Here is a 10,354-nt window from a genome sequence, read left to right as displayed (position 1 = left end):
TGTACAGCCTTCAATCAGAATGTCTAAAGATGTTAGACAGTGGATTGGAAAAGGTTAAATATTATACCTCCCTTCTTAAACATATTTTTATATGATAGTTATATTAATTCATTCAAGTATATGGAATCTTTCCGAGCACTTTGTCTCGTTGACAAAATGCAATAAAGCTTGATTTAAATATGGAACGCAACATGCGTTCCATAGAACAGGCGCTCACGTGAGAGTTTCCACAGAGGAGGACATACAGTTTCCATGTCAGAGGAGGACATACGGCGTCCTCTAACAGCAAGATTACAGATGATGTAAGTGCATATATACCTGCGTTATGTAATTGTAATGTTATTATGAGCTTGAAAAAGGCATACCAGCCGAAACACGTTGCTCAGTATATTAACCCTTTCCAATCCACTGTCTGACGTCTGAAGACATTCTGATTAAAGGCTGTATAGCTCCGATGTCGGAAGACGTCCGGCAGGGTATTCTTACTGTATATTACTGGCCGCTCTGTTGTCAGGGGGCCTCTCCAGCATATCCCATACTGCAGTACTGGCTCTAGCCAGCAGATGGCATCATTGTATGATGGCAGAAAGAAAAAGCCCCCTAGAAGACCCTGATTCCAAAACTGGATTGCGAAGGGTTAATAAAATAGTTTCATGTTACTGGACATCCCGAGGACTCATTGATAGCTGGTCTGATCCACATGAGCGCGGAGTTCTTTTTATTCTATTTGGACTAAAACTAAAATAAGGTGGTTGTATAAGTGTGAACACTCTATTATTTTGGGCATGTGATTGTGTTTAGAATCAGCCAATCACATTCAAACTCATGTTTAGTAGTAGTCAGTACAAAGATGACATTATTTAAAGTGGATCTGATCTCCCCCATATGAAGTTCAGCTCTTCTAGCAGGATTTTTCTGACATTTTCATAGTTGCAGTTTTCAGCCAAACCCGTAAAGAGCTTACAGCTAGGGATGAGCGAGTATACTCGCTAAGGCACATTGCTCGAGCGAGTAGCGCCTTAGCTGAGTATCTTCCCGCTCGTCTCTAAAGATTCGGGGGTCGGCGGGGGTGACAGGTGAGTTGCGGCGGGGAACGGGGGGGGAGAGAGGGAGAGAGAGATCTCCCTTCCGTTCCTCCCCGCCGGCCCCCGAATCTTTAGAGACGAGCGGGGAGATACTCGGATAAAGCACTACTCGCTCGAGTAACGTGCCTTAGCGAGTATACTCGCTCATCTCTACTTACAGCCCATCAAGGGGATCCGATTGTTGGAAGGTATCAGTCAAGAGAAGGATAGCAAAAATTTTCCAAGGCATTACACATACCATGGAACGCCGTGAAGATGGTCAAGAAGTGGGTTAATTTTGCACAGCAGTGACATTACCGAGAACTGGACGGTCCTCAAAAATTGATGAAAAGACCAGAAGAAAATAGGTCTGGGAGGCTGCCAAGAGGCCTACAGCCTACAGGAATTTCTGGCAACCATCTCCCGTATTCTTCATATGGCTGGGCTGTGGGGAATGGTGGCAAAACAGAAGTCTTTTCTAACAAAGAAAAACATCCAAACCGGCTATGTTTTGCCAAAACCTACATCAAGTCTGCCAAAAGTATGTGGGAGAGAATGTATTATGGTCTGATGAGACCAAAGTTGAACTTTTTGGCCATAATTCCAAAAGGCATGTCTGGTGCAAAGCCAACACTGTGCCATATCATCAACCCCCTATTCTTCTTTATGCTGAAGACATTGTTAATGACATTGGCCACATGTTTTGGGTCGTTGTCCTACTGCAATAGTAGGCGTTGGAGTCAGACGCCTACTATTTTAGATTTTTTTTTTTTATTTTGCAGCATTTTTTCCAAACCTGCCTAAAACTATTACCCAGTGGTATCTGTAGCTTTTCTCACAGCTTGCCAAATTTGAAAAACTGAAAAGAAAAGTGGGTGTGTTCTCTAAGGAAATGCAGTGCGGCCGGCTTCACGCGGCCGATAGAATCATGCGAGATTTGTGCATTGCGAGACATCCAAATGTGAACCCCATTGATTCGAATGGGTTCATACACGAGCAATATTTTCCCGCATGGCACCATGATGCGATGCTACGCAGGAAACAAATCGCGGTATGTTCTATCTAGCGGTGAGATCTCGCACGCAGCCCCATGGGACAGGTGACAGCAGCATTGGCCCCATTGAAAGCAATGGTAGAACTCTGCGATCCTCGGCCGCGGCTGTGACATCCGCATTGGAGAATCCCTGCATCCCTGAAGTGATGGGAGGTTGTTTTATCATGAAAACGCTCGGGGTTTCACATGGATGGCGAGCGCAGTATGGGGGCGGGATGCTCGCCCGTGTGAAGTTAGCATTATAGTTACATTTAGCAATAAGAAAGCCTGAAAATTGGGCAAAATTTGACGTAAATCCACACCTACTATTTGATTTTCGGGCCATTTAGTTTCAAGTGCAGTTTTTTAAGAAATTCGGCACAAATCACTCCGACTAGCTTATTTATGTCTTTGAGTACCACAGACTGATGCCGCCAGGAATCTTTGTACTTCCTTATAGTTTAAGCTTAAATATTTAACTAAATGAAGTCCAATTCACCAGCCAAATGTTCCCTTAAAGTCCCTGCTGCATATTTGAACACTCCACTATATACTAATCTGTATGCTCTCTGCCTAGAATATCCGTTCTTTCCCCACATTCTTCCTATTATGTCTGACCTCTCAATAACAGTGTACGCTTTAGTATGTATTTGTATGCCTTGTGTTCTGCCAGCTGTCTCTCCACTTCCTACTAAAGGCTACACGTAGCTAGTGGCATTGTTCCCACTGGCTCCAAGAAGAGCACATTCCTCCAACAACTTTTATTCCAGAGGAGGGACGCGGCCTCTTTTTTTCTTTTGGATATTTAAAGAACAGTATGTGTAGTTGTACGGCTCCCACCCGTCTAATTTACATACTAGAAAGAGGAAAACCTCGGTATTTGGCTAAATATTTACTAATGCATTTTTTAATAGATTTTATAATGCAGCATAAAAACAACAACTTTAATAACACATTGAAGGTCAATGACTGATATTTAAAGAGTAGGCATGAATGGGAGAAGAATCAAAGAGGGGGACACTGAATGATGAAGAAGATGGGTACGAAGACCTCAAAGCACCAGATGTGTTGTACTACGTCTAAAGAAATACAAATAAGACATGAAAACTAAAAAGAAACAAAAAAAATCACAAGTAACCTAAAAGAGCAAATAGGTTGTGCTGTATGTAACAAAATAGCGCTCTTCTGCTAGATGTAGCACCAGAAACTTTTCATCACAAATCACTACCATTGGCCCGATATCACGCTTGCCAATGTGCGTTGGCACGGCAATGTGAGATGGTTTTTATAGCAAAAACGCCTCCCATCGCTTCAGTAAAGTAGCGATCTACCGGTGCGGCTTTCAGCCGAGTCATAGGATTGGCAAGTGTTACCCATTGTTTTCAATGGGAAACCTTGCATCGCACTCACATGCACATTGCACGGCGTGCGATGTGTTTTAGGCTGTCTGTCCATGGTTGTCATTATGAGATCTGCGGCGATAAATCCCCCGCAAACCTGGCATGACATGCTTTCCATAGGCTAACTATGGAAAGTGCAGAGCGGAGAATCGTAGCGGCATGCTGCGATTTTCCGCGGTAATATGGGATCGTGGTGTTGCAGTATTAGTTGGCCCGTATATAGTATTAGTATTACCGTAGTAATGTTGGTCTTGGTATAGTAAGGTTCGTTCAGTAACAGTATGGAGGTAATATGAATGGGGATAACATTTGCACCCAGTATGCAATATAATTTAGAGGTCTGAGGGTAACACTATTCCTAAGCCTATAACAGTAAGCGAGCACACACTTAGTGGCTTAGTTTTTTGGTGTTTTTTTTGTTTTTTTTTGTCCTTACCTAGACTTTTTCAAGGAGCAGATACATCTGGTAAATGTCCATGCAAATACACAATAAAAAAATAAATCTTGTGAATTGTATAGTGCCAACTATTTCCACAGTGCTTTCAGGTAGTTTATTTATTACCCCTCAACCGAGCTGGGTACTCATTTTACCAATGTCAGAAGGAAACCTTGAACCATTCAAGGACTGAACCTACAGTACAACCTTCAGGTCATGAGTGAGAGCTTAGGACTGCATTTCTGCTGCCTTAACACTCTGCACCACAAGAGGCACATTCTCTGCCCAGGGGCCCTCGGCAATCTGTGTTCTCCCACAAATCTCACCCTCCTAAGGATTTATTTTCCCAGGTAATTACATTTGTAAAGCTCCTTGAGCGCACCTTGCTGTGCAGCAACTGCCCGTTGTCCATGACCTCCTGCTGCGACAACATATAGACTCTTTCAGCCAAAGCACAATCCTACTTTTCAAAAGCATCAATTTGACAATGTCATACAGATTATTGGCAGAGCTGTTCCTCCTAGTTCTAAATGTACTGTACATCAAATCCTATAATCACAAGCATTGTCACTAGAGATGAGCGAGTATACTCGGTAAAGGCAATTGATCGAGCGAGCATTGCCTTTAGCGAGTACCTGCCTGCTTGAGTTGAAAGGTTTGGGTGCCGGCGCGGGGGAGCGGTGAGTAGCGGCAGTCAGCAGGAGGGAGCAGGGGGGAGAGAGGGAGAGAGAGATCTCCCCTCCGTTCCTCGACGCTCTCCCCCGCAGCTCTCTGCCCGCCGCCGACTCCCGAACCTTTCATTTCGAGCGGGCAGATACTCGCTAAAGGCAATGCTCGCTCGAGCAATTGCCTTTAGCGAGTATACTCGCTCATCTCTAATTGTCACCATTGGCCAATGGACAATGAATGGCTGGTTTAGTAGGGACACCTGCCCTTTCATAATTGGAGCTTCCTCTTCTGGAAATTAAACACGTGACCCGAGAGTGCGGTATAAAATTAAACCTTGTGTTGTTTTCTCATACAACAATACCGATACTATACTGAGAATGGTGTGATCCGAGAAAAACATCCAGGTAAAGGGGATCCTGTGGATGTGAACAACTCGGTGACAAATGGGGTCAGAGGAGGATGTAAAGAGCCACTCCGGCGAACAGGTGGTGCACAGTCAAGCAAATTGCAGCCAACGCTGTTCTTCCAACTAACATGTCTGAATGCACAACTTCTTGTTCCTGAACATAGATGGACTATAACAGAGAGCAATGGCACTCAAACTACTCTACTGCTAAGAGAAACAGAAAGGCAAGCATCCAGTGGGCAAAAAAGTGCAAAAATCAGATTACCAAGCAGTAAAAGAAACAAAGCAAGGGCAGATTCGCCTGAAATTTGGTTGCACCATACTGATCAGAGGGGCAGAATTTGGAGCAAACAACATGCTTCGATTAACCCTTCCCGTCAGGTATGAACTGCTTAGGCTGGTTGGCGGTGTGGGTAATGTTTTCTTGGCACACCCTGAGCTTCTTATACAGTAGCTGTGGACAGATACCATGAAAGATTGCTGCAGCTCTGAAGGTCTAAGGAGGTCCCAATGTGCTACTAGATGGGTCTCTGTAATAAAGTGGCCATTGAGTGTATATAAAAGTATTTAAGACATGTTCCCCGGTGTTTTTATTCTTTACCATGAACAACTGATTTTTTTTTTCTTCCAAATTGCAATGGCTTCCTATGGAGCGCCTGAATAGGTAACATGATACAATCACACAGCTGGAATGTATTAAACAGACTTTGAGGTGTAATGTCCTCCCTGTGACACTAGCCGGAGGAGGACTCCAGCATGCAGGTGTACAGATGGTTCTCCGCAGAGGAGAACAAAGTTTGGAAACTGTTTTGTATTATAGTGTTCTTTGTACAGTTTCAGATCTTGAGACCCACATGGATTTGTGTCCTTCAACGGATTAGGAAAAATAAAGTCTCACGCACGGCGTTATGACAAAGTACAGCCTGTGATCTGTTCTATTATTTATCACACCGCGTTGTTTCCGATCCTTAAACAAAATCATATTAGACAAAGGCAGGCTTAGTAAACACATAACAGTATTTCAGCTTTATTAGTCAATTTATGTAACGCTCAAGTTGGAAAGGCACCCCCCCCCCCCCACCTACCCACCCCAGCCCAAGTTATATTACCGTGATCCATGCTGTCTGGAGATCCACAGAGGTCTTCACACAGATGGCTTTTTCAGCAAGCAACATTTGTCATTAGCAGCCCGGGGATCGGTGCAGGAAATAACTCTCTGAGCGTGTTTGCAAAGATTTATTTCCTGTACAGATTCCCGAAGAGATGATGAAAATTGCTGCTCGAGATCTAACCAAGAAACTGCAATGAAGAAGCAGCCAACATGAAGGCCCCCATGGATCTCCAGGTAGGAGTGTTTTTGAGAATGCGTGCCTAGGAAAAAGCAGCATTTTCAGCTTACGAGACTGGAACTTTAAGGCCTCATGTCCACTAGCTAAATGGAATTGCGAATTCCGCAGCGGATTTCCGCTACGGGATCCGCAGTGGATTTTGCCCATAGGGAATCATTGGCCATCCGCGGTCCATTAAATTGATTTTTGCACCCGCGGATGGCATTTTAAAAGAATTGCGTTTTTCACACGCGGGAGAAAAAATGCGACATGCTCCATTTTGCCGCAGATTCCGCGCGGATTGGCAACATTGCTATCACATTGATATGTGTGCGGATGTGTGCGGATATCTGCATGCAAAAAAATACCATTTAAAGCAAATCCGTGTGGAATCTGCCGCGGAAATCCGCGGCAGATTCTGCACGGATTGTATTTTTCCAGTGGACATGAAGCCTAAAGGTATGTTCACACAGCGTGGATTTTTTTTCCTATGCGGATTCCACCTCTAAAGCGGCGTCAAAAATCGTTGGCTAAGCTGCTATTTTCTGACGAAGTGTCGCCTGTGAATTTAGCCCTCATGAATGGGCGGAATTTCCAATGCAAATTTCACATGGATCCACGTTAGGAAGTCCCTCGTTACTTCTTTTGTTTTCTATGACATGAATTTCAAATCCGCGTCGTGAGGACAGCGCTGCAGATCCACATTCAAATGAATGGGAAGCAGATTTAGCGCAGATTTCGGCATGGACCCCGTGCCAAAATCTGCTATGTGAATATACCGTAAGGAACAAAGTTACCAGATACCCATATTATTACATCCAGGCTTTCTTCTTTGATTTTTTTTTTGTTGTACAGCGTGAGATACATGCTGATGTCAGCGTTGTGTCACTTAAGGGTTAATGTATAATGGTTTTTGAACTTACAGCTTGTTTCTGTAGTTCCCAACAAGAGATGAATGGAGTTTATTCAGGAGGTGCTGCTCACTCCATCCACCCTTTCTGATTGGCAGTTTTCTCATTATGCAGTTTATCAGCTGGAAGACTGCCAATCACGGAGGGTGGGTGGAGTTAGCAGCACCTCATGAATAAGTGGGACTCCTCTCTGGCTGGGAGCTGCAGAAACAGACAGTAAGTTCTTAAAAACAACAGCATATTACTAGAGATGAGCGAGCGTACTCGGATAAGCACTACTCGCTCGAGTAATTGGCTTTATCCGAGTATCGCTGTGCTCGGGTCTAAAGATTCGGGTGCCGCTGCGGCTGACAGGTGAGTCGCAGTGGGGAGCAGGGGAGAGCGGGCGGGAGAGAAGGAGAGAAAGATCTTACCTCCGTTCCTCCCCGCTCTCCCCTGCAGCTCCCCGCTCCGTGCCGGCACCCGAATCTTTAGACCCGAGCACAGCAATACTCGGATAAAGCCAATTACTCGAGCGAGTAGTGCTTATCCGAGTACGCTCGCTCATCTCTACATATTACCCCTTAATTGACAGACCACTGAAATCAGCATGTATGTCCCTACTGTATGCTGCCCTTATGGGGAAAAGCAAAAAGTTCATGACAGGTTCGTTTTAGGCTCTGTTTAAGTTTTTGCTCTACTGTTTGTTGAGGAACAAAAGAACAGAAAAAGGCACATTGAATGTGTCAAATGGCGGAAACCATTGCAACCTGACAGAACCATTGAATCTAATAGATCCAGGTTCAGTCATTGTCTCCATCATTTCACCGGAAAAAAAGCGGCGCATGCTGCACTACTTTTTCCAGCGCAGAAATCATGACAGCAAGCCAGGAGTGGCTCCCTTTATCATAGCCTCATAGAATGGTAGAGTTGGAAAGGACCTCCAGGGTCACCGGGTCCAACCCCCTGCTCAGTGCAGGATCACTAAATCATCCCAGACAGATGTCTGTCCAGCCTTTGTTTGAACACATCCATTGAAGGAGAACTCACCACCTCCTGTGGCAACCTGTTCCACTCATTGATCACCCTCACTGTCAGAAAGTTTTTTCTAATATCTAATTTATGGTGGACTTTGACAGAACAGCCATAAATCTACACGGCCGTCATGTAACACCATAAGTTACCTGCAGTTAAAATGCCTGTTTGGTCGCGCATCACCTTTTGTTTTTCAGCTCACTAATGCTTTGCGGAGCAGCCAATCTAAAGAAGATGAGCTGATGTGCAAAGCACAAACCCGACCACAAACTCCCCAGGAAGACAGAACATGAGCAGCAACTAAACCACATATGATAACAAAGATTACCAGCTCGCTGTAGCACAAAAGCAATGGCTCTACTACAATAAAGTCTCTATCTGTCATTATTGCGGCCACTTGGAGGCACATTTTCTGTATCTTAGACCTTGCAGTCAGTAACCTTGCAGTGTGATCAGTGACCTGTATGAGCCACATCTCTTAGGGAGGAGCGAGCGTGCAGACTGTGCATTATATAGTGAGCCCTGCTCTCATCTAACACCCTACCGCACGCACAACAGAGGTGCTTTTAATATTTTATATTACTATGATGTAAGGGAGAGAGTTTTCTTCATGTTTAATGCAGTAGACCTGCGTGCATGCTGTAGTGCCATAACCTCCAGTGCTACGGGATAGTAATACATATATACATGGTGTCCCAAAAACCATATACACACTAAATATTGGTTATGTATGCCCTTTTTAAAAATCTGAACTGAATTAATTATCTTGTATATATATATGATATATAAAAGAATCCCGTATTGCTCTCCTGCGATGCATTTCAGATATGTTACAAACACTTATGACTTCAGAAAAGTCGGTGATCCGGGGATTATTCTGATTGCCAGATTGGAGTCGGGAAGGAATTTTTTTCCTTAAATGGGGAAAATTAGTTTCTACCTCATTGGGGTTTTTTGTCTTCCTCTGGATTAACACTAGGAGGTAATAGGCTGAACTGGATGGACATATGTCTTTTTTGGCCTTATATACTATGTTGCTAGCCTGTTTCCCCTCAAAATAAGACAGGGTCTTATATTAATTTTTGCTCCAAAAAATGTAACTTTTTATACAAATAGCTGTCTGGACACTATTTTAGTTGACTTTTTTTTATTAACTGCAACTTGGGCTTATTTTTGGAGTAGGGCTTATAGTTTAAGCATCCTCAAAAACCCTGAAAAACCATTCTGCAGCCTCAAAAATTCTGAAAAAGTATGCTTGGGCTTATTTTCAGGGTAGGTCTTTTTCACGAAAACAGGGTATGTATTTCCTAGCTCTGACAGTACATTGCAAGACTTACCCACTGATGACATCATTGATATATTAGTCTTTTTTACATCTAAGTGAGTAAGGCTATGTTCAAACCTCCATTAAAAATTGGTAGAGAAAAACTAAAATAATGACCTGCTGGATCTGTCATATTAACCAACAGCAATGGTGCCCTATGGGACCTATTGCCTATAATAGCTTCCATTGGGTTTCCATCATGGAGTCCATAATTTAACTGCATAAAACAGCACCACATGATGTGCTATTTATTTAAGCATTTAGGACACAAACTCTGGCTGGAACCTCCGAATGGAGCTGTAAACAAAGCCTAAGGGCTCTTACCCACTTCAGTCGGCAACATTTCAAATTTTCATCCGATAGTCAAACGAAAGATCTTTTATTCTTACAAAAGAATTAGGATCCATTTACAAACAATCTTCCTTGCTTGTAAGAATGTTCCAAGATAGATCTCCAACCTTCACCCGGGTCATTGAACATCTATGGCCAGTTTGAACAACTGTAATCAGCAATCAGCTCATCGTCCATCATTTATGCAGCATAAACGATGGACGATCAGCTGATTGCTCAGTGCAAATAGCAGCAGTTCAGTACTGAACAGCCTCTATGTTGACTCAATGGAGAGGGGCGGGGGAACGCAAGGAGAGAAATCTTCTCCAGCCACCCTGCTGTGACCCAGCGATACTAACTGTATGTGCAGGGACGAGTATTGGGCATCATTTGCCCAACATTCGGCCCATGTAAATAAGCCTTTAGCTTGGCCTGGCCC

This window comes from Eleutherodactylus coqui, chromosome 13 (assembly GCF_035609145.1).
Source record: "Eleutherodactylus coqui strain aEleCoq1 chromosome 13, aEleCoq1.hap1, whole genome shotgun sequence".
In the NCBI taxonomy this organism is placed as follows: Eukaryota; Metazoa; Chordata; class Amphibia; order Anura; family Eleutherodactylidae; genus Eleutherodactylus; species Eleutherodactylus coqui.
Note: the sequence above shows the minus strand (reverse complement) of the source record.